The sequence below is a fragment of the Balaenoptera acutorostrata genome, chromosome 12 (genome assembly GCF_949987535.1).
Source record: "Balaenoptera acutorostrata chromosome 12, mBalAcu1.1, whole genome shotgun sequence".
In the NCBI taxonomy this organism is placed as follows: Eukaryota; Metazoa; Chordata; class Mammalia; order Artiodactyla; family Balaenopteridae; genus Balaenoptera; species Balaenoptera acutorostrata.
This window is the reverse complement of record NC_080075.1, coordinates 35,605,281-35,630,559: the sequence shown is the minus strand read 5'-3', so window position 1 is coordinate 35,630,559 and position 25,279 is coordinate 35,605,281. Positions and strand designations below refer to the sequence as shown.

General features: G+C 41.9%; 1 pseudogene; it reads right to left on the bottom strand.

Annotated features, from left to right (window-relative positions):
* Positions 1-22,911: 22,911 nt before the first annotated feature.
* Positions 22,912-24,278, bottom strand: LOC130709355 (ADP-ribosylation factor 1-like; annotated as a pseudogene).
* Between the last annotated feature and the right edge of the window lie 1,001 nt (positions 24,279-25,279).

Here is a 25,279-nt window from a genome sequence, read left to right as displayed (position 1 = left end):
GTAGTTTTCATTTCAGTTATTGTATTGTTCATCTCTATTTATTTGTTCTTTAATTCTTCTAGGTGTCTGTTCTTTAATTCTTCCAGGTCTTTGTTAAACATTTCTTGCATCTTCTCAATCTTTGCCTCCATTCTTTTTCCGAGGTCCTGAATCATCTTCACCATCATTATTCTGAATTCTTTTTCTGGAAGGTTGCCTATCTCCACTTCATTTAGTTGTTTTTCTGGGGTTTTATCGTGTTCCTTCATCTTGTACAAAGTCCTCTGCCTTTTCATTTTGTCTATCTTTCTGTGAATGTTGTTTTCCTTCCACAGGCTACAGAATTGTAGTTTTTCTTGCTTCTGCTGTCTGCCCTCTGGTGGATGCAGCTATCTAAGAGGCTTGTGCAAGCTTCCTGATGGGAGGGACTGGTAGTGGGTAGAGCTGGGTGTTGCTCTGGTGGGCAGAGCTCAGTAAAACTTTAATTCACTTGTCTGCTGGTGGGTGGGGCTGGGTTCCCTCCCTGTTGGTTGTTTGGCCTGAGGTGACCCAGCACTGGAGCCTACCCGGCTCTTTGGTGGGACTAATGGAGGACTCTGGGGGGGGGGGGGGTGGCTCACACCAAGTATTTCCCAGAACTTCTGCTGCCAGTGTCCTTGTCCCCACGGTGAGCCACAGCCACCCCCTGCCTCTACAGGAGACCTTCCAACTCTAGCAGGTAAGTCTGGTTCAGTCTCCTATGGGGTCACTGCTCCTTCCCCTGGGTCCCGATGTGCACACTACTTTGTGTGCGCCCTCCAAGAGTGGAGTCTCTGTTTCTCCCAGTCCTGTCAAAGTCCTGCCATCTAATCCCGCTAGCCTTCAAAGTCTGATTCTCTCGGAATTCCTCCTCCTGTTGATGAACCCCCAGGTTTGGAAGCCTGACGTGAGGCTCAGAACCTTCACTCCAGTGGATGGACTTCCATGGTATAAGTGTTCTCCAGTTTGTGAGTCACCCACCCAGCAGTTATGGGATTTGATTTTATTGTGATTGCACCCCTCCTACTGTCTCATTGTGGCTTCTCCTTTATCTTTGGATGTGGGGTATCTTTTTTGATAAGCTCCAGTGTCCTCCTGTCAATGATTGTTCAGCAGTTAGTTGTGATTCCGGTGCTCTCACAAGAGGGAGTGAGCGCATGTCCTTCTACTCCACCATCTTGAACCAGTCCTCGACTTCCAACTTCTTGTATCGCCATTTGGGGAAGGCAGAAGGGAGCTCTCTTGGGCCTTGTTTATAAGGGAGCTAACTCCAACATGAGGGCTCCACCCTTACAACCAAATCAACTCACAAAGGCCCCACCCAGCTCCTAATAACTTCACCTTGGGCATTAGATTTTCAGTGTATGAATTTTGGGAGGGCATAAACATCCAGACCATAGTGCTCATCTGTACCTCACTGTGCTTTATTGTCCTAAATGATTTACATCAAAAAATGGAATAAAGGATTTGAATACCTTTCTAGAAGTAGCCATTTGAAAAAATAATCGTGATAAAGGCAATGTTTATTTTAAAAATTGATGCCTGTCATACTCCTTTAAACCTAGCTGTATAATAACATTCTTCAAAAAAAATCAATGTTTATAGACATAATGAAAATAAATATATGTATTTATTACTCAGAATAAACCCTTCCTGTGATTACATGTAGCTCTGTTCTCTAATATCAAAGCTGCCTCCTGCCATTCCCTCATGAAGAATAACCTGAGTTTTCTGGATTGATGATCAAGGATTCAGATTATATATATATTCATTTTCATATTCTTTTCCATAATAGGTTATTACAAGATATTGCATATAGTTCCCTGTGTTTGTTATTTACCTATTTTACACATATAGTAGTGTGTATCTGTTAATTCCAAACTCCCAGTTTATCCCTCTCCACCCTTCCCCTTTGGTAACCATAAGTCTGTTTTCTATGTCTGTGAGTCTCTCTCTGTTTTGTAAATAAGTTCATTTGTATCATTTTTTTTAGATGCCACATATAAGCGATATCATATGGTATTTGTCTTTCTCTGTCTTACTTCACTTAGTATGATAATCTCCAGGTCCATCCATGTTGCTGCAAATGGCATTATTTCGTTTTTTGGGTTTTTTTTAATGGCTGAGTAGTATTCCATTGTATATATGTACTACATCTTCTTTATCCATTCATTTGCTGATGGACATTTAGGTTGCTTCCAGGTCTTGGCTATTGTAAAGAGTATACACAGCCAGTCTTAGGCTAAGGAGATGAAACTGATTAAAGAATCATAGGGCCAAGATTCCTTCCCACTGACAGCACTCATTTGCACTTACTGTACTTTGTTATTTTCTTCCTTAAAGGTTTAAAGGAGCTCCTGATGCCACTATTTGTTCTTTGTCTTCATGTAGTCGACAGCTCCCTTCCTACCCACACTGTTCCTTAAATTCTTGACAGGAAGCTATGGTGTGTGCAGATAAGTGTCAATTCATTTCTGATTCAATTCCATCATAATCATATTGTCAACTTTATAAGATGTCAGTTAAGGAATAAGAGACAATTGGGTGTGTTTTACAAGGCCATTATGACAACCTCATGTGGCCAGCGAGAGAGCCAGCTGTGAGGGTGAAATGCAAGCGTTTCCAGCTGCTCCTCACTAAGTGTTAATAGCTCCCTTAAACGTACCATGATGGGGAGTTTCTTCATGTCCCATCATCAGTGTTTAATCATCTCTTTTGTTTGGGGATTTTGTCCCAGCAGGTCCTCTGAGGCTTCAGGAATTCTAACGCTCTATTTCCCAACTTATTCCCTGGTTCCTCTCTCTCACCCCCTCAAGGAAGGAGTATCTGGAAAAGCTTCCACTGCAGTCAGTGGGCTTGATTCCCAGGACCACTGAGAAGCCAGGGCCATTTTTAAAGGAGCTCCACAACTGCCTTCCGAAGGCTCTGGAGCACCATAAACTGATCTGGACAGCAGAGACACACTTGAAGAAATGCCAGAGTGTCTTATTTCTTCACGAAGGATATCTTTACCATTTCACTGAACATTTTTTTCGTTAGTCTTTGCTTCGTAGGGCAACATTGGTTCTGTTCTCACAACTGAAATTCACCCAACTGCATGATGAGTACATGGGGATTCATCATACTATGCTTTTTAATATAAGCAACAGAAAAATACAGTTTCAGGTTGTTTCCAATATAAGTTCTTTTTTAAAATTAATAATTACATAATTAAATTGAAATGTCATTTTTAAGGAGAAAAAAAATAAAAGAATGATGTAAGTTCCTTCTGAACTTAAACGATGTGTTCGCCATCTAGTAAGTATTTGGATTGGAAAACTTTTGTCACCTATCACATTTGATAGTTGCCCTGTCTTAGCCCCAGCATCACACTCGCTACTCAGGATTCCTCACCGTTCTTCAAGGGGCAGGAGGAGACCTTTTCTGTAGAATAGGCTGCTTGATTTTACCCCATATTCTCCACCCATCCAGATGGGGGCCATGTTGGAAGTGTCAGAACTTAAAGCACTAATTTGAAACAGAAAATATAAACACCTGTTTCAGAAGCATAATTTAGAAGCCACGACTTCTCACACTGCTTCTAGTTCCCTGTCTCTGAGCTGTCAGTCCTTGAAGCTTATTAAACTACATAAAGTACCTACCAGCAGGCAACCAGAACCTTACACATGGACTTGCATCCAGCCCTCACATAACCTTTAAGGGCCTTATTCATGGCATCTCATTTATTGAGCACCTACTATATGCAAAGTCTTCTGTTATAAGACTCCATGTGGTAAGAGACATGGAGATGATTTGCCCTCCTCTCTCCTCCTCTGAAGTTCCCAAAACAAGTTGATGTGTCTACTTTGGTACCACCCTTGCATCTTTGTCACTAGGAGACCTTCAGCAACATATCTGGTTTTTCTTGGTGGTTCTGTAGAATTCCCACCTCTTAGAGCTTTAGTGTCCAAGTCTTGCAAGTGGTTGTTTAAAAGACCTAATCATTTCATTTCTACTTAAGAACTAAAAGTAACCCAGCTGGTTATAAACCCCAAACTGCTGAAACAATGGTTGTATTAAATAACCCCATTAATAGAATATCATGCTGCATTTCAACATACTAAAACAACAAGAACAACAAAAAACCTGTTTTATTTGGACTTGAAAGTCTACTGTAAAAAAAAAAAAAATCTCTAGAAGAAAATTAATTGGACAATTGACCAGGTTATGTGTTCTTACGTATGCGTAAGAAATTCTTCAACTTCTGTTAAAAGAATTAAAGTAAGTTCCTCATTGCGATGCAGGTTTGATACTAACTACGCAGGGTTAGGTCAAATTTTAGCTAACGACACAGTAAGCAGACTCCCCTCACCTCAGACACAAGCCCAAGCTCCTGGGTTCTCTGGCCACGGCATTTCCGACAAACTGGCCACAAATTTGGAGGTTTCCACTACCCCCTCGGGCTCAATAATTCACTAAAATAAACTGACAGAAGTCAGGAAAGTGTTATGACTTCAGTTTTATTATAAAGGATCCAAATCAGGACCAGCCAAATGAGACACATAGGGCAAGATCTGAGAGGCTCTCAAACACAAACCCTCCGTGTCCTCAGAACAGGTCACCCTCCCAGCACATCAACGAGTATAACCAACAAGGAAGCTCACCTGAGTTCCAGGTGTCCAAAGTTTTTTATTGGGGCTTCATTACATAGACATGAATGATTGAATCACTGGCCACATGACTGAACTCAATCTCCAGTTCTCCTCCCATATGGCACTGAAAGGGCCTGGCTCAAAGCCCCAACCTTCTAATCACATGGTTGATCTTTCCAGCCGAGCCAACCCCCATCCTGAAACTATCCAGGTGCCCACCATGAGTCACCTCATTAGCATAAACTCAGGTAGGGTCTGAGGGGTTCACCAAGAACAACAAAGACTCTCCTACCACTTGGGAAAGTCCAATAATTTAGAGGCTCTCTCCCAGTAACCAGAGACAAAAGCTAGCCAAATTCTTTGTTATATAGCACTAACAACAGCTAATAAATAGTTCAAATAACATTTAGAACCCAAGTTTCAAGCAAGGCTGGAACTGTGTACTGAAACTCTCTTCTGTTGACTTTGTATGACTACTTTTAGCAACAGTGATAGGACAACAATCCCAAGACCTGGCCTGGTGAATTAACTCATGATGAGAAAGTACTTTTGGCTCCCAAAGTGAATGGAAAAATAGGTATGCTGCTAATTAGAATTGTGGTTCAGTAATTGGGCTGATTTAGACGGGAAGGTTGGGTTATCCAACAGTTTCCACAAGGAGGATGAATTTAGAGGAAAACTTCTGGATTGGCAAAGCTCACACATCCCATAACTTGGGCTTGGGGAATAACCAAGTGAAGACTGCTGGTCAATACGAGGGTCCTCAATATAATGGGAATTTGGAGTGTCCATGCCTGGAACTCAAGCCCCAGAAGCCCTTATCAAGCCAATTAACTTATAGGATTATAAATCACAATGACTACTTGAAGAAGTGCTGAGTCCTGCCCTTTCCCAAAGAAAGGCTGGGACGCTACAGGCAAAAGGAACTTGGAAGGTGAAAAAATTATCCAGACAAACTCAAAAACCTGTTTATGCTAACAAAATAAACTAAAACATGGAAACAATTATCCTGACGCAAAAGAGACTGGAAATGTTTGAGCAGAGACATTTGTAGTAATTTGCACTATTTTGGACTTGCTCTATGCCATGACTTCTGCTAAATGGAAAATAAATAGCTCTCTGTGGAGAGGACCCTGCTTTTTGGTAAATCTTCTGTAAAACCCCTGTCCCTAGAATGAAATATTTGCATCTGGATACAAGAGATAATGAGCTTGAAAATCCAAATTACCAAAATTGGCTTAATCTCAACAATATAATTAATGTTCCACATTCAGAAATTAAGTACTTAATATAAAAGAAGGGTAGGGTGTTGCGAGGTTCTATTGCTTGTTTTCTTTGTTTTACAGGATGGGTAGTAGAAATTTCTCATTTTCATTAGCAACCGCTCTTGATGTGTGTTTCTTTCAATCCAAATGGGAGAGGAATCTCTGTTTTTATGTCTTATGTCAATAGCATATTTTTCCTTTCATATTAAATAATAAATGATATCTCACTACCTTATTATTATCATTCTCCCAACCACCTGTTAACCTCACTGAGCAAAAAACTTGAAGAAATCAAGTCACACTGAATCTCTTCCCTTGGCAGCCGACACACAATGGCCCTGGGGGAGCTTCCCCAGGCATAGAAGTATAATGTGCAGATCAACATAGTAAGGAATTTGATCTGTGTTCAGATCTGGCACCTCTTTTGTAAATTCGTCGGCTAGATTTCCAGTTCTTAAGGACACTGACCTCTTTTCTCCCTCCCTAATCTCTTTTTCAGTGCCTGGGACATTACTATAACCCTGTCTAGTCGTTGATTAGCTAGTTGGTATTAGGTTCATCTTTTTACCTATTACATAAAGAAAAGGCTAGGAAATGTGTAAACTGGTTAGTATAAAGAAAGAAATCTGGCATCGTTTTCCTCTCAATGAACAAAAATACAGTGGAAATGTTATACTAACAAAGTTATTAGCAGGAAGAAGCACATCTATATTTTGAAGGAAAAAAAAATATGTTCTGTTCAATCGGTACATCTAAATGTAATGTGTATAGAATTTCAGGAAAAAATATATAGCTATATAAGGTAATGGCATTTGGGTGAATTTTTTATTCTATTTTCCAATAGAATTATTCTTTTCTGTGAAAATTTTATATTATGCTGAAACTAAGAAATACAAAGAAAAAACCAGACAGATACAGTTTTGTCCATTAAAAATGTCTTAACTCTTTCATTAGAAAATTTTAGAATAAAGTATTTCATTTAAAAATAAATGGACAGGGCTTCCCTGGTGGTGCAGTGGTTAAGAATACTCCTGCCAATGTAGGGGACACGGGTTCGAGCCCTGGTCTGGGAAGATCCCACATGCCGTGGAGCAACTAAGCCCGTGCGCCATAACTACTGAGGCTGAGCTCTAGAGCCCGTGAGCCACAGCGACTGAGCCCGTGTGCCACAACTACTGAAGCCCGTGTGCCTAGAGCCCATGCTCCGCAACAAGAGAAGCCACCGCAGTGAGAAGCCCACACACCCCAACGAAGAGTAGCGCCCACTCGCCGCAACTAGAAAAAGCCCTCGTGCAGCAACGAAGACCCAACGCAGCCAAAAATTTAAAAAATAAATAAATTTTAGAAAAATAAATAAATAAATGGATGGGGGAAAAGTCAGCCTTTAGAAACTTTACACTCTGAAAAGGGAAGTAAAATTTTATTAATAAAAATAATTTTTACCTGTGGTTTATTGGTAGCACTTATGGCTCTGACAGCTCCAGAAGTCTCAAAAATAGACTTTGTAAAGGCAACTGCGGCTGCAGCCATACTATTTTAGATAAAGTAACCTTTCTTAGTAGGTAATATTTACTTTAAGGCCTTAACATAAATCAGTGAGTGAATAGTTTAGCTGAATATTGAGTACATATGTTTGTCTTTTCTCTGTTTAAATGTTTGCCTCAAACCAAATCAATTCAATTATGCTTACCCTGTAGAACTTGGCCTAGATCAAGATAACATGATAGACAGGAAAGACAGGCAAAGATTCCGAAGACTTATGGCCTAAGGAAGAGAGGAATTTGTTGAGATGACCATGTTCACGAGGCCAAGTCCTACACCTCTATATTAATTTGTGAACAACTGTCATAGGTTGACTTATGTCCCCCCCGCAAAAGATGTTACAATCCTAACCCCCAGTACCTATGAATGTGACCTTATTTGATAATAGGATCTTTGCAGATGATCGAGCAAATATGAGATCATTAGGGTGGGTCCTAATCCAGTAGGACTGGTGTCCTTATAAAATGGGGGAAATTGGGACACAGAGTCAGAAACATACACAGGGAGAAGGCAGAAATCAGACTGATGTATCTAAAGTCAAGGAACACCAAAGACTGTCAGCAAACCACCATAGGTTAGGAGGGAGGCATGGGACAGATTCTCCCCAAAACCCTCAGAAGGAATTAACCCTGCCAACACCTTGACCTTGGACTTCTGGCCTCCAAAACTATGAGACAAATTTCTGTTTTTTAAGCCACCCAAGGACTTCCCTGGTGGCCCAGTGGTTAGGACTCTGCACTTCCACTGCAGGGGGCACGGATTCCGTCCCTGGTCAGGAACTGAGATCCCACATGCCCACGGCACTGCCAAAAAAAAAAAAAAAATTCCTTGGGCAGTTCACGCAAGCCCCTTTTCAGTCAACCCCCCAGACTGGCCTCCCAGGCAACTAGTACTTTTTTTGTCACTATAGATCGATATCGCTGGTTCTAGAACCTCATATAAATGGAATGGAATCATGCAATATGCACTCTTCCTTCTCTGCCTTCTTTCACTTGGCTTTTTTTTTTTTTTTTTACATTTATCCATGTTGTTGGGTATCAGTGGTTAATTCCCTTTTATTTTCTGGATGTATAACAATTTGTCTATCCATCCAGCTGTTAATGGGTCTTTGTGTTGTTTGATTTTGGGGTTATTATGAATTAAAAAGCTATGAACATTCAGGTACAAGTCTTTGTACAGACATGTATTTTCATTTCTCTTCAGTAAATATGTAGGAGCAGGACTTCTGGGCCATATGATAAATTTATGTTTATGTTTTTAAGAGACTGCCAAACTGTTTAAAAAGTAGCCATAGCATTTTACACTCCTATTTTTCCTACCAGGGTCAGCAAACTTTCTGTAATGGGCCAGAGAGTAAATATCTTCAGCCTTGTGGGACACATACGGTCTGTGTCACACATTCTTTGTTTTATTTTACAACCCTCTAAAAACATAATAACCATCTTGGCTCAGGAGTCATACAAAAGCAGGCCTTGGGTTTGATCTGGCACCACTGCCAATTTGTATCAGTCAGGGTTCAAGCAGAAGCCCTGGGGGATACAACCATATATCGATGGCCCTTCATATCTGCAGGTTCCACATCTGAGGATTCAATAGAAATAAAGAAATTATTTTTTAATTCCAGAAATTTCCAAAGAACAAAACTTGACTTTGCTCCCCACTAACACCTGTTTACATAGCACTTACATTGTATTTACAACTATTTACATAGCATTTGCATTGTATGTCATATTATAAGTAAATTCAGATGATTTAAAATATAAGGAAGAATGTGTGTAGGTTACATGCAACGTTATATGTCATTTATATCAAAAAATTTTGAAATTAAAAAAGAAAAAAGTAAGTAAGGATTTTAATAATGATTGAAAATATGAACATATGCTAGAACTATTCTGCAGGTTGCATCAGGCAAGGTGTGATCAATCACACCTTGAGGCAGAGACAGCATCAGGCAAGGTGTGATCAATCTTTGAAGAATGAGTGAACTTTTTAGAATATAGTACAAATGGCCTGGTTGGTAAAGCCTATCCATGTGATAAACCAAGATGGTTAGGAAATAAAGCCACCACTGTGGATACACAAATGCAGTGATTCTCAAACTTGTGTGTGCATCAGAATTACCGGGAAGGCTTGCTACAATACAGATTGCTGCTCCCTCTTCCCTCCCCCCAGAATTTATGATTCATCACGTCTGGAGTGGGGAGCTGAGAATTTTCATTTCTGGCAGGTTCCCAGGGGACACTGGTACTGCTGGTTCCAGCCTGCATTCTGAGACTCACACAACTCATGGTATTTAAGTGAACTCTGGCAATATATGCCAATCGTATTTTAACAGATATAAGTTCATTTTGGTTTCAGGATGTAAATAACTTCTCTCCCTGATATTGATTACTATTAAAAATAATGGGGGAGATGTTCTCCGAAAGACAAACTTTTTTGCCTATCTGAAAAGTTATTTAAAACCAGTCGAAAGACTTGAAGATCAAACTGCTATTTGGGGACTCCCAGAGCATAATATATAAGCAGTCATGAAGAAAATGATACACACATCTAATGTTGAATGAGTTCCTATTAAAAACCAACTTGTCTTGGGGCTTCCCTGGTGGTCACTGGTTAGTACCCTACCCTTCCACTGCAGGGGGACCCAGGTTCGATCCCTGGTGGCAGAACTAAGATCCCGCAAGCCTCATGGCGTGGCCAAAAAAAAAAAAATTTTTTTTTTAAATCAGCCTGTCTTTACCATTTAGCCTTGTCTGGACTAAATATTCCTGGGCTACAATATAACTCAGGCCTGAAATAGATTTTAAAAAGATGAATTACAAATCTAAACTGAAACTTGTTTTATTTCCCCATTTCCATCCCTGTTTTTTCCTTTCTCATCCTGACGGATCTTTCTTTTTCTACCCTTTCTTGTTTTTTTTTTTTTTTTTTTTGTTCAATGACTCCACTTTACTAAATACCTACAAACACTTTTTCTCTTTTTGTAGGGCTGCTAAGTACTTCATGTCAAGTGTAACAAGCAGAATAGACTGTACAAAGGAATCTATTATAAATAGCCAGACTTAGTGGATTTGAACTAAATCCAGTGTGTTCTCTACGAGGCTCCAGATAATTCTTCCAAGCTAATGCTGTTACGATGTCAAGTGGAAATGGCTCCGCTGACCCCACCTCATCTTATGAAATTATCACCCTCTGTCCTTATCTAATAATGGGTATAACACAGTTAAGTCTTCTGTGTTTAGCCTACCCGCTCATTCAAACAGGAATAGTGAAAAGTCATTGGGGCAGGGCTGAGCTCTGAAAGAAATATCAATTCCTCGTGTTTAGAGGAGCCCAGAAATTATGTTGATTTGCCAGCGTGAGCTCTAGTGACTGCATTTTACCATTCTCAGAGCCAACTCACAGAAGCTTAGTCTCTCCTGGGGGAGAGGAGTCACTGAAAATATAATACTTTATTGCTTCTACATATTTGATGTCTATACAGTGACTTGGTGGATTTTATGAGACTCACATCGATGGGATTTGTCAGACTCCAAACAACTAACTCTTACAGAGCCATGTTGAAACCTCAGTTTGCTGGAGACGGACGGGGTTCTCGGGATGCAGGACTGTGACTTTTTTTTTTTAATTATTTATTTATTTAATTTATTTTTATTTATGGCTGTGTTGGGTCTTCGTTTCTGTGCGAGGGCTTTCTCTAGTTGCGGCAAGTGGGGGCCACTTTTCATCGCGGTGCGCGGGCCTCTCACTATCGTGGCCTCTCTTGTTGCGGAGCACAGGCTCCAGACGCGCAGGCTCAGTAATTGTGGCTCACGGGCCCAGTTGCTCCGCGGCATGTGGGATCTTCCCAGACCAGGGCTCGAACCTGTGTCCCCTGCATTGGCAGGCAGATTCTCAACCACTGCGCCACCAGGGAAGCCCTCTTTTTTTTTTTAAGTTTTTTCTTTTAACATCTTTATTGGAGTATAATTGCTTTACAATGTCGTGTTAGTTTCTGCTGTATAACAAAGTGAATCAGCTATACATATACATATGTCCCCATATCTCCTCCCTCGTGTCTCCCTCCCACCCTCCCTATCCCACCCCTCTAGGTGGTCACAAAGCACCAAGCTGATCTCCCTGTGCTACACGTGGCTGCTTCCCACTAGCTATCTATTTTACATTTGGTAGTGTGTATATATGTCCATGCCACTCTCTCACTTTGTCCCAGCTTACCCTTCCCCCTCCCCATGTCCTCAAGTCCATTCTCTATGTCAGCCTCTTTCAATGGAAACATTCTGTGAGAATATTGTAACTGAACTTGTATATTGAAAAGGTGCTGGTTTACTATGGTAACGGATTTTTTTCCATCCTACAGACATAATCTGAAACAGACCTGAACAGAAGATACAACTTAGGGCACAGAAACCTTGAGATCACTGAGATGACCCAGATTGCATTTAAAGGGTTTGCCTCAAAGCATTAGACATAAGAGACACTCCCTGACTTATTTACTATGAACAATAAATTGGTGCAGTGGGTGGGAAGTTTTTAAAACCCTTTTTTCTATGAAAAATTTCAAACATGCACAAAAACACAATAGTACAATGGAGGGAGTTGTTTTAACATAGCTGAAGTTATATTGCAACACAGGAAGCAGAGTGATTAAAGGAAAATCTTTGAACCCTAAGCTTATGCCTCCAGTAACGAAGTGATAATTTATTTAGTAGTCGTAGGATTCTGTTTAAAGTGTCATATGATACTCTCTCTCTCTTTCCTTTTTTTTTTTTTGTTTTTTTTTGGGTGGGGGTGGTGGTGTTTTTTGTATGATACTCTCTTATCAGCAGTGATTAGCACAAACCACAGTAAAAAAAAAAAAAAAACATTTTACCTCGTGACTCATACTTTATGTATGACCAAGAGAAAAGTTTTCTAAAAGAATCCTTACCATTTGCAATGAACTCTGATTCATTCACTTATTCCTCCATTTGTTCAGTATATGTTTGCAAGGTTATATAAAATAGGTGGAGTAACAAATGTTTAGAGAACAGGGATGTAGAAAAGAGAACAAATACCCCATTTGTCTCACTTGATCTCCTTTCTGAAGATCTAACTAGAATTATGCAGGAGACATAATTTCTTTTCTGCCATAGGAAGCCCACAAACCTGATGTTCATGTAGCCTGATTATTATAAAGGAAACTTTAAGCATTTTTCTTGAGAATTGGAGAACCTAGGCACATATGTGTCATTTAGATCCTGAGTCAAAATGCATAATCCTAAAGGGACTGCAGAACTTCTGCCCGAGTCCCAAATCCTAGACAATTAAACATATCCTTTGCTTAAGCAGTGGGCAGACTACTTGAACTTCCGTTCACCCTGGACCCAGAAGAAAAAAGAAAATGAAAAGGATAAGGAAAAAAGAGAAGAAAACATTTGGCTCTGTCTAGCTTTGGTAATTCCAATTAAATTAGAATTATTTCTCATCTACCCATCTACCACTTAGTTTCTTTTTCTTTTCTTTTCCTTTTGTTCTTTTTTTCAAGAAATAAACACAAAATAGCTCATCAGAATAGCAATGACTAAGGGGTTGGGAAGAAGGAGCCCAAGTTTGATGTTGCTTTGTCTCTAACAGAATGAAAAAAAATTCTAAACCCAAACCCTATAATTCAACCCAACTTGTCGTGACCCTCTGATTAAAGCATTTTTTAAAAATAACAGATAGAACTAGAGATCTGCACTGAGATAAGGATGGTTAGCAGAGATCAAAAGGAATTGTACATATGTCAGTTAGATTAAGTGACAGGATGTGGGGAAGTGGTGGATTCCATATCCAGTTACTTCATGCAAGAGTACATTTGCGGAATGCAGGTACTCTAACGGGAGCTGCACATAGACGGAAACCGGGGAAATTAAGGGAAGACCTATAACGGTTAGAATGTTTGTTCTAATACGGATCCAGGACCACATTTCTCCTAATTGGTAATGCTACTGTAATTTTTTATAACTGCCTATCTTGCCCTGCCCAGGATAGTAAATTATCTTTGAAGCTTTCATCTGGCATGTCTGAGAGGTCAGCATTATGTGGTAAGTACTCTATAGCCCACATATATAAAGTTAGTCATCAGATATAGACAGACTACTTCCCCAAGCCTATGAGAAGGAAAAATATTTGAAATCCTCCCCCTCTCCACACACACACAAAGATTCCATCTATGGCATTTTAGGGAACAAAACAGGCAAGTAATGTAGAAGAATGTCAATATCAATGGATCCTGAAAAAGAATAGTCAGGAGGCTTTGTGGTGAGGTGGGGCTGGGAGACGAGAGGATGAGATGGAGAAATAGTAAAATGGGAAAGTCACGCAATGTTTATTTTTCTGACAGGGAAATTTGCAATAGCAGAGTGTTGCTAAAGAGTACAGTTAATGCCACGTATTTCTTTGGGATGCCATTCCTACATTACATTTTATAATGAAGATGATCTTGGCTAACTGAGGCCAGGCTATAAATCAGAGAAGTTAGAAAGCCATGTTACAGAAATTCTGTGCAGCTTAACATAGGGGCTGCTTCCTTATTTAACTTAGTCACCAAAATCTAAAATTCTAGAGCTGGAAAAGACCTTCTCATTTACCTCCACCAGGCTTAACTATTCCCCAGCTTAGTAATACTCAGATCAAATCACCTTTTAGCTGAAACGATTCCATACCGTTGATAATCCAACAGGTCAGGACTAGAGTGAGGGAACTGAGGTCCTTGCCTGGGGCACAAAATTTAAGCGAGATGCCCCAAACCTCAGTAATCAAGATAAATAAGATTTTAACTTCCTCTACCCAAATCCCATCTCTGTTGGATCCTGTCTTTATTTACATTTTTGATACACTGTTCATCATGGATTTTTTGCACTGATTTTTTAAAAATATTATTTATCTTGATTGCTGAGGCTTTTGACCCTCAAATTATGCACCCAGAGGCCAGTGCTTTACTCACCCCACAGTACTCCTGGACCTGTAAACCCATTCCGATACTTATATAACTTCAAGTTCAGAAATTTCTTTCTTACATCAAACCCAGGGTTTCTCAACTTCAACACTACTGACATTTCTGGCACACATAATTCTTCGTTGTGGGATTTTGTCCTGTGCATTGTAGGATGTTTAGTGGCATTCTGGGCCTCCGCCCATTAGATGCTAGTAGCACCCTCCCTTTCCCCTCTCCCTACCATCATTGCCAAATCACCCCTGGTTGAAAGCCACTGATCTAAGCAAAGTCACCTCATTTCTTCCCGTCGTGTTCTCAGGAGAGACAGAAAGCAGCTTTTCATCATCCTCTAAATAACAACCCCATGAAAGTCTTTGCTTTGTAGAGTGTGTGTTTAATTTACAACCTGATTAAAGTGATGATAATCATATTAGTGTGTCTAGACTTACCAAGGTCAAACCCCTGGCCTCTGTAAGGTTTATTCCTATCTTATATCTGACATCTCGGTAGACCACTTGGCCATCTGAAGCAGTAGCTTCTTCCAGAAGTTCAGAGATGCCTTGTAATTATAAACCCCTTTGTCAAACGGCAAATTCAACTCTCTCATTGCATTAGGCCAGAGAGATTCGTTACCCACCAACCACATTTCACTCTCTTCAAAGTGAATTCCATCTTGGAATTTATCAGTAACTTTTTTGTAAGCTATCGTATCTTCTTCCATCTCAGAAGCTAAGCCTCTAATGAGTCAGATTACGTTAAATAATTCGGCAGTTCAACTTCCCCTGTGATCTTAGTTTTGTAAGTACTACAATTTGAGGAAGCCATTCCTGCCTATAATAGCAGGAAAGATATGTAGTAATTTTCTTTCATATTATTCAAAGGCCAAATTCATCACAAATTTTTTAAAGCACAGAGTTAGACTTGGAAGTCAAATTACACTTGGAAGGTAAAAGTCCACTTCTGGACACCGGTTTTGTAACAACATGCTGAAAAATCCCATAATCATCCTTGCAAACTGCAACGTGAATCATAAATAGTCACATCAATGAGCTAGAAATTGTTCCCAATGATCCACCATCTTCCACCTTCACCCTCTACTCTGTTGAACTTTCATAAAACTCTGGGTCCATGTGTGTTTTTTCTTCCAGGTAGGGATGATGTATGTTGGAGTCAACCTACATTAAAGATAATGAGTCTATATATTATACCAGTCGGGGTTGTTGGCTGCAAGCAACAGAAACTAATTCTGGTTGATTAAGCAGGAAAAAAAAGCATGCGTTGGTGAGTTGTGAAATAGTTCCAGGACTTTCCAACATGATTGGAACCAGGCAAGAAAAGGAAACCAGACGAGGGAAGCTTTGCCGCAGGTGGACCCCAGTCAAAGCACATCACCTAACCCACCTAGTAGGGAAACCACCGCCACTGACCCCCCATTGAAAAATGGAAGCCACAGATTGCCTGGCAACCACAGACGCCGGACTTTGGACGCTGCTGCTTCTGCTACCACCCCCTTGGCGCCTCTGGATTCTCCACTGTCTCTGCCTCTTTATGTCACCAGCTCCCAATTCAGAGTCTCTAGCAGAGGCATCTGTTTAGTCAGGCCTGGGTCACCTGTCTGCATTCTAGCTGCAAGAGAGGATGGGACAATGTCTGGGCTTTTCAGCTTCTAAAATAGGAGGCATGTCGCCAAGGAAATGACAGGTGTCCATTAGAGGTGTGGTAAAGGGAGGTCGTTAATAATAACAGATGAAGTCTTGGGCTCTGGAGTCAAGACTATCTGAATTTGAATTTATGCTCTATTACTAGTTATGTGACCTTGGGCAAATTACTTAAACCTTTAATCATTTCTCTTTCCTTATGAGGATTAAATTAAAATATCCATGTATGTACAGTATACGGTACATAGTAAGTAGTTCTATCTGTATGTGTGTGTGTGTGTATAGACACATATGTGTGTGTATGTGTGTGTGTGTATATGCCAGCATGCAACATTGATAACAGAGATAGAGTTTCTCCACCTCCATTCCCTTCCCTCTTTTATAAACACCTACCAGATACTGAGACAGTACTTGCTTATCTTAGACTTTTCATTTAGTTTAATGCAGGACAAGGCAATTCAGTTTAACTTTGGTCTCCCCAGTTAAAGCATACGTGATCTAGCAGAGTGACACCAATGAAGGAATAATTATAATTCAACATATGCTATAGTAGCATGAAAATGAAATTTCAGAGAAGGATAGGGTCAATTTTATCTGGGGAGCTAGAAAAATCATTATAGAAGGAAATTGCCTGGGAACATAATGAATGGGTAATAAGACTTTTCCAAAGAGTTGAGAGAGAAGGATTTCTACCAGGCAGTGAGAATACCCTCAGCACAGCTGTTAAGTGCAGGGTGTGCCTGGGAATTGGGAAGAGTTCAGAAGGACAAAAGCAAGGAATTGATGGGAAGGTGGGAAAAGGTGAACTGGGAAAGATAGACTGGGGCCAGATGGTCAAAACCCTCAGGGTCACACCAGAGTGGTATCATTTCTTCTGCTAACACACATGCCAGCAAGACTGCTAAGAACTGATCAAAAGCCCCAGCAATGTGTCTCATCACTGCTATCAGTATGTTAGGTCAATATTTATTCCTGGTAAGATTTTTAATTCATTATTCAGAAGTTCAACCTATCAGCTGAAAAAAGATGCACAACCTAAAAGTTGAGAATTATATTTTATTCAGCAGACTTGCTGAGGACTCAAGCTTGGGATACAGCCTCTCAGATAGCTCTGAGGGAAAGTTCCAAAGAGGTAATGGAAGGGCCAGGATATATTGGAGGTTTTGCAACAAAAAAACGGGTGGTCAAAATTAATCAAAAATTAATTACTGTTAATTAAAGAAAAAGCAGATATCTCAAAGTAATGAACTTAGCACTTTTCTCTGTATGGGAAGATGCGAGAGTCTGGGCTCATTGAAATCATTCCTTTGATATGCACCTTAACTACCTAGGACCATTGTCCTGCTTTTCTCCATCCTGAATCCCCTCAGGGTGCAGTCGGGGGTGGGGGGGGGGGAGGGGGGCAGCTGCAGTGGCTGATAGTTTGATGGCTGCCCCATCCTTTGTTTACTGATATGGCAGGTGACATTTTTTGTCCACAAACCCCAGGGATTAAGGTTGGCTTAAGGGAGACAGGGGAACAGGCAAAGCTTGTCCCAGTCCTTCATTTTGTTGAGTCCCCCTGTCCCTCCTAACCTAGGTCCCCAAGGCCACCTGGAAGCCTCTGCCCGTACAGGACACCCAATGCTGTACTGCCAGAGGCTTCAGGCCCTCACTTGTGCTCCCAGCTCCATGCCCTGCCATTCTTCTTCCCCCACCACTCATCAGAGCCCCGATTTCTGTTCAGGATGAGATTGAGAATGGGCCAAACAGATAAACCAGCCTCCACGGCAGCCCCGGTCCACGGCCATTCTTAGTAACACATTGTGCTAATCGTACAGGACTCCCCAGAAACACCATGAACAGTTCTCCAACCTCAATTTCTGTTTGCTCCTAGACGTACATTTTTCCCAACCTCTCTTCCGCCCACCACTGCCACAGTTAGAACAAATGCTCTCATCAGATAGACGAGCTTCTATCCACCACAAAATAAGGGTGTTCAAAAGAGGATTGCTCCAGAAAGTCTGAAGAGAGTGGTTGCTTCTTCGTTTCTTCTCAGGAAATAGAAGCAGCTTTGGGCTGGGCCTGAATCTGCTCTTTCCTTCTGGACCTAGAGTTTGGTCTCAACTTCTCCAACCCTATTAACCAATAGATCTGAGCCCAGTGGTTCCAGCCTCCGCAGGACTGGAAATGGGAGGGTTTGGCCCCTTGCTATGGACGGGGGCTTCAGCACACTGATTGCAGAGCTGAGTGGGTTTCTTTCAGCTTTTGTTTCAGCTGCCGAGAGCCCAGGGGCTCATGACCTGGGAGAAGCTCAAGAATGTCAGGGAGGAGGGGTCAGCCCAGCAAAGGCAAGGAGGCCTGGGGATGAGGGCCATCCGCAGAGCCCAGGCTGAGAGACCTCTGTGCTGCGGGGCCAGCCTCCTTAGTAACCTATTCTGGTAAGACACGAGGGATGGATAAAAATGAGCCATTATGCGTAAGACAGATCTTTTCCTCCAGTGGCAATATATTTTCCTCACATGCTTTTCTCTTCACAGCAAGTAAATGCATGAGAAGCCAGTGACTCTGAAGTCGGTCATATTGAATTTACTCAGTTTTCCTCAAGTCTTCAAGCGTGAAGTGCTGCAAACCTTCATATGTACACTGGGGAAAGAAAGGATGAAAAAAAAAGCTCCAAGGCAAGGCCTAAGGAAAAGCCTGTGAAAGGAAACGGTAAGCTAAAGCAACACAATTTCAAATCTTAATCTCTTGAAATGGTGCCTTGAAAGCCGCACTTTCCACATTTCTGAGTGGAGCCTTCAAAACTCCGTGTCAAATCACGTTATAACCTTGCTTCTTATCTGTTTGTGAGAGATTTCAAGGGCCAGTAATTCCCCCAGATGTGGCAGAAAAGTTCACAGTAGAGATGTGCACACTTGACTAAGCTTCCTGCATTGCTTTTTGTGAGGGCTGGTGAAGGAGAGAGATTTGTTCCCCCTTTCAGAACTAAATCATGCCACTGCCAAGGACACAGTCTCGAAGCCAACTCCCTTGGTCAGATAATCTCCAGGACAATGACTTAATATTATATACTCTCTGCTTTGGTCCAGCAAAACACATAGCCTGGGAGAATGTCCCTGCATTTTTTTCTACTAGTAAAAACTAAGAGACAAGACCCCTCTTATGAGGGATGCCTTTGGGTGCCCTCTCCCCAGACACTCTCCTGTGGTACCCCATCCCATAACCAGTGATGGCCTGGATATTTGGGCGCTGGCTGGAGGCTGAGGTGATGACAGTGCAGGGGGGCTCAGGAGAGAAGAGTCACGGAAACACTAATAGCTGTGGAGAGAGGGTGTCACCTGCCATAGGAAGGGTGGGAGACAACTTATTTTGTCTTCTCCTCTACCTGCCTGATGGCACTCTGACCGGCCTGAGGCTTCCACAGGAAGAGGCAGGCGTGATGAGCTCTCAACAGCCTCCTCAGGACCAGGGGTCCCAACACAAGCGTCGACTGGGGTCAGGCAGGTAATGTCAGTGAGTGACTCACCTCAGTCGGTGAGGTGTAAGGCTGTAAAGATGGCTGGGGTCTAAGAAGAGAAAAGAAAAAAAAAAGACAACATCTACTATGTTATTTGTTTGTTTGTTAAAATAAAGACAACTTTCTGAAACAAAACCAAAATTAGTGCTTCTTGGCCAGCTAATATACTTTCTTGTAGGCATGACATTCGTCATTCCCTTTTCCCCTTGACTGTCCAGAGGCTCAAAGCTATATTTTGTGCTTCTCTTTGATTTTTTGATTTTGCCTTTGATTTTTTCCCTCTCCTTCCCATCCTCTTCCTCTCCCATACACACACACACACACACACACACACACACACACACACACACACACACACACCTGCTTGGTAGTCTGTAAAGATGTGACATAGATAACATAGGAGTAATACTGGTTAAGTATTTCAGCAGAGTTCTTAATTCCTTTTTATTAAGCATTAATATATGCCAAGGTCCTGTTTTTTATTTTCTTCTGTTTTATGTATTTTCATGTAAAACTCTCTACTGAATGTCCAGACTCAGTAGAAAAGACTGTTAGGTTAATTCTAAATTCTGGCTCTGCCAGTGAACTCCAAGGGATTCTAATTTTAAAAACATCCTGTTATCTTCATTTTCAGGACTTAAAGTATCTCCCTTTGGAAGTTTTTTTTTTCTCATTTTGTTGTTTTTGTTGTCGTTGTTGTTTTCTTTCACTCACTATCGTCTCTGTCTGCAAGCCGAGATTATGAATAGAGATAATATATTTTAGGGAGGGGCCATAGATCAAAAATTAATCTCTACCAAAGTTAATTCCTGCATAAATTAAGCTGAATGTGTTTTTCAACACCATAAATCCTGTGTAATAGGTATAAATAAAACATGAACGTGGGTTTCCTTATTTATAACTTCATATCTATGACGCTCCAGTGTAGAAAGGGCAAATTTGTTTTTTCTTTTTTAGAGCTGTTGGGCTAGCCATCTCAAAGGTGGTAGCAGACAGTGTAAAATTAGATTTCCTCTCTATGGCTGGAACAGCTAATAATCAGAAGCTCACAGAAAAATTTCCTGTGTGTACTTGTGCAATACCTCATGACCCTCCTCTTGGGACCAGCAAACCAGTAGAACTGCCAGGGATGATTTGAGAATGAGGTGGGAGAGAAACCAACAGCTCTGGGGACTGGGAAGTTTGTTCTGCTGCATGAAGTCAGTGGCCAGTTGTTGGCTTCACGTTATTCTAGGACTGTAATTCAGTTCTCAGAGAATCTGTGAGGTGGGATGAAAATAGGGCGTCAGGATGACCCAGTTGATCATCCTGTGACCTGCAGGGGGCGCGGTAGTGCCTCATCCGCTTTACTCGGCCGGAACGCACACCCCACACCCCTCAACTGTCTGAATGTCCACTGCTAACAGGTTTTTTTTTTTTTAATTTTTATAGAAATAGAGTTGATTTACAATGTTGTGCTAGTTTCAGATGTACAGCAAAATGATTTGGTTATGCATATATATAGATATATATATTCTTTTTTTTACATTCTATTCCATTATAGATTATTACAAGATATTGAGTATAGTTCCCTGTGTTATACAGTAGCTCCTTGTTAGTTACCTATTTTATATATAGCAGTGTGTATATTTGAATCCCAAACTCCTAATATATCCCTTTTCCCCTTCCCTCTTGGTAACCATAAGTTTGTTTTCTATAACTTATTTACAAAACATAAATAGACTCACAGACATAGAAAGGCATCTGTTGATTAAGAAGAGAAACGTGGAGTGAAAAGCACTGCTAACAGTTTTGCCTGGGAAATTATGCTCTACCCACCCTCCCACCAAAGCCAGGGCAGCCCATAGCCAACGAGAGCATAAGATGCTCACCCCTTCTTCTCAATTCTGACTTGAGGTTTATACTCCAGGACTGCGTTGTCCAACAGTAGCCATGACTCTTATGTAACTATTTACATTTTAATTTAATTTAATTAAAAATTGTATGTCATTTACGCCAGCCATATTTCAAATGCTCGATGGTCCTATGTAGACAGTGGTAACTGTACTGGATTGTGCCAATTACATAGAACATTCCTCTTCAGTGCAGTAACTTCTACTGGACAGTACCACTCCAGAGTCTACCCCTAAGGATCACACAAAGGCCTGTCCTGCTTCCATATCTGACTTCCCTGCCTTTCTTGTATTTTTTAATTTATTTTCTTTTTTTTAATAGTTAAGAGATTTTATTCTAATAGCTGTAATTATAGTGCTTGTTTGTCGAAATGAAAACAAGTATACAAAACACTTGATTACTAACTGTGTATTGAAAGCCGTAAGAGGTTCCACGACGCCAAATCAACCAGTTGGGAGGTCTTCCCCAAGATAAAGTTTAACAGCTCCAGCTTCTTCGGTGTTTATCCAAATACAAAAGAAAACAGTAGAGGTTACCGTTTTCTATGGCAAATCTGACGCTTGCAGCCTGAGGCAGTGAAAGCACATGTAGACAGGGGCTCCCAAGGGCTGGGGCTTAAGGATGACCACCCGCGCTCCTGCTGGTGAGACCCCAGAGAGCCCGGAGCAGGCAAGCAAGGGGACTGCAGGGCTCCTGCTCCAACCAGAGCGTTCCAACCAAAGTGCCCATGCTGACCCAAGAAAAGGCTGGGCTTCCTCCAAGGGGTCTGAGAGCGGTGGCTGCAGCCTCCAGCCCATCTCCTGGGCGGTCATGTCAGCACAGGTACAAGCACAAATGCTGCAGTGTGTGGGATGACCCGAGACAGAGCAAATCACAGGGACCCTATTGTGACCATGCAGAACGGATCATGGCTGGTTCTGCCCCGTTTCACATTCCCAATGGGAAGCAGACCACTGGTGGACCGGACTCAGGCCATTACTGCAGAACCTACACTAGGCACATTTCTCCCTTCTGTGTGTTCAAGTCTTCTCCTTATCTTGTATTTGTAACTGTTTTGAAAAATGCACTGAGTTTGGGTTAAAAACCAACCACCAGAAAGGATCTCAACACAGACCTAAACCCCAGAGGAGGAGCATTGGGCTCATCTGACAAAGCAATTCCCGGATGACCCGTGTGCCTAAAATCCCTTCTCAGTACTGAACAGTGGGTCGATTTTCTTTTGACAATAAAAAAAGCTGAGTAATATTGCATAGGAGTACCAGAAACTGCCTCATTGGAAACAAAAACTATTTACATTAGATAAAAACCCAGTTGCGGGCTGCGTCTGCACGTTTACAGCATGGTGAAGCACACTGTGACCGACCATGGGGACAGCTTCTGGCACTCACACCCCAGGGGCACGTTTGCCACATGAGAATAACGTGAGGGTAGAAGGAGGGAGTGAGAGGGGCGGAGAGAGGAGTCCAGCTCACTTCTGGTTCCGGGGCTGATTGGACAGCCCATCCCCGCTGGTGGCACGGGTGGCCTGAAGGTACCAGTTCCTGTGGCGCAGAGAGTGTAGACCCAGCTTGTCGGTGATCTCGGCCGCATTCACGGCATTGGGGAGGTCCTGTTGGTTAGCAAACACGAGCAGAACGGCGTCCCTGAGCGCGTCTTCTGCCAGCACCCTCATAAGCTCCTCTCGGGCCTCGTTCACACGCTCTCTGTCATTGCTGTCAACCACGAAGATGAGAGCTTGTGTGCTCTGGAAGTAGTGGGGCCACAGAGGCCGGATCGTGTCCTGGCCGCCCACACAGTGAGGCTGATGTTCCTGTATTCCACGGTCTCCACGTTGAAGCCTGTAGTGGGAATGGTGGTCACGATTTCACCCAGCTTCAGTCTCTACAGGATGGTGGTCCTTCCCGCGGCATCTAGGCCCACCATGAGAATGCGCATTTCTTTTTTGCCAAAAAGGCCCTTGAAGAGGTTTGCAAAGATATTCTCCACGTCATAGAAGGATGGCAGCCACAATGGCCAGAGAAACCCTCGGCGGCCGCGGCGCAGCTGCTGCTCTGAGGCAGGTGTTGGTTTCACTCCCACGAGACGCTTTATTTATTTTCTGAAGAACGCTCCCTCAATGAGTCATATGCACCCAAATCCCTGTGTCAAGCTCTGCTTCCAGGGAATTCTATCCAAGACGCCATCTCTATTGCTTTCAGCTCTAGGCTCACCGTAAACCAACAGCTAAACATGAACATTTGGAAGCCTTAGATGTCCTTACCCTAAAAGATACTCATGCGTGCTTGCTTTCTAAAGTGCAGGCCCATAAGGTCAATGGGCCAGGCTTTTGTAAAAGCAAAAGCTTTCTGGGACCACAGTGAAGTAGTTTTTTTTGCTGGTTTGTTTGTTTGTTTTTGAATTTTATTTTATTTATTTTTTATACAGCAGGTTCTTATTAGTTATCCATTTTATACATATTAGTGTGCACATGTCAATCCCAGTCTCCCAATTCATCCCACCACCATCTCCCCACCCCACTTTCCCCCCTTGGTGTCCATACGTTTGTTCTCTACATCTGTGTCTCTATTTCTGCCCTGCAAACCGGTTCACCTGTACCATTTTTCTAGGTTCCACATACATGCGTTAATATACGGTATTTGTTTTTCTCTTTCTGACTTACTCACTGTGAAGTCGTTTTAAATTGCCCAAGATTGTGACTGAGGAGTGTGCGTCTGCAGGAGGCATGCGACGCCCGGATGTGGGAGATGCGAGGCCTAGCTGAGCAGCGCCGGTGGAGAACAGTAAGTGCCCTGGGTGTGAGAGCACATGCCTGACTGACGGTTGAAGACGAGCCATCCTCTCAATGTCAACTTTTTCATCCTTAACAGGAACTAAATATCCAACAGAGGAAATCCAGGTGTCCCCTGCGCTTTACCGGGAGCTTGCTTGCTGTTGTTTGGCATGACTTTTGCCTCCGCTTTCTGTACCTAAGTCTTTCCTGTGAGTCTACCAATGAGTGGTTTCCTCTTCCTGAATATTTCAACACGGAGCTGTCCGATAGAAACACAGTGCAAGCCACTTATGTGATTTAACATTTTCTGGTAGTCACATTTTAAAAAAATAAAACGAAACAGGTGAATTTAATTTTCATAGTGGATTTTAATTAACCCAATATATCCAAAATATTATCACTTCGACATGCAATCACTATAAAAAATTATTAATGAGACATGTTACATTGTTTTTATCATATTAGACCTTCACAATCCAGTGTGTGATTTACATTAAGAATACAGCTCAGGGCTTCCCTGGTGGCGCAGTGGTTGAGAATCCACCTGCCAATGCAGCAGACAAGGGTTCGATCCCTGATCCGGGAAGATCCCACATGCCACAGAGCAACTAAGCCCGTGCGCCACAACTACTGAGCCTGTGCTCTAGAGCCCGGGAGCCACAACTACTGAGCCCACGTGCTGCAACTACTGAAGCCCACGTGCCTAGAGCCCGTGCTCAACAACGAGAGAAGCTACTGCAATGAGAAGCCCATGCACTGCAACGAAGAGTAGCCCCTGCTCGCCGCAACTAGAGAAAGCCCACGCGCAGCAACGAAGACCCAACACAGCCAAAAATAAATAAATAAACATAATAAATAAATTTATAAAAAAAAAAGAATACAGCTCAATTCAGAGTAGCCACTTTTTTTTTAAATCAAAGTGTAGTTGATTTACAATGTTGTGTTAGTTTCAGGTGTACAACAAAGTGATTCAGCTATACATACATATATATCTTTTCTTCTTCTTCAGGTTTTTTTTCCCTTATGGGTTATTACAAAACATTAAGTATAGTTCCCCAGACTAGCC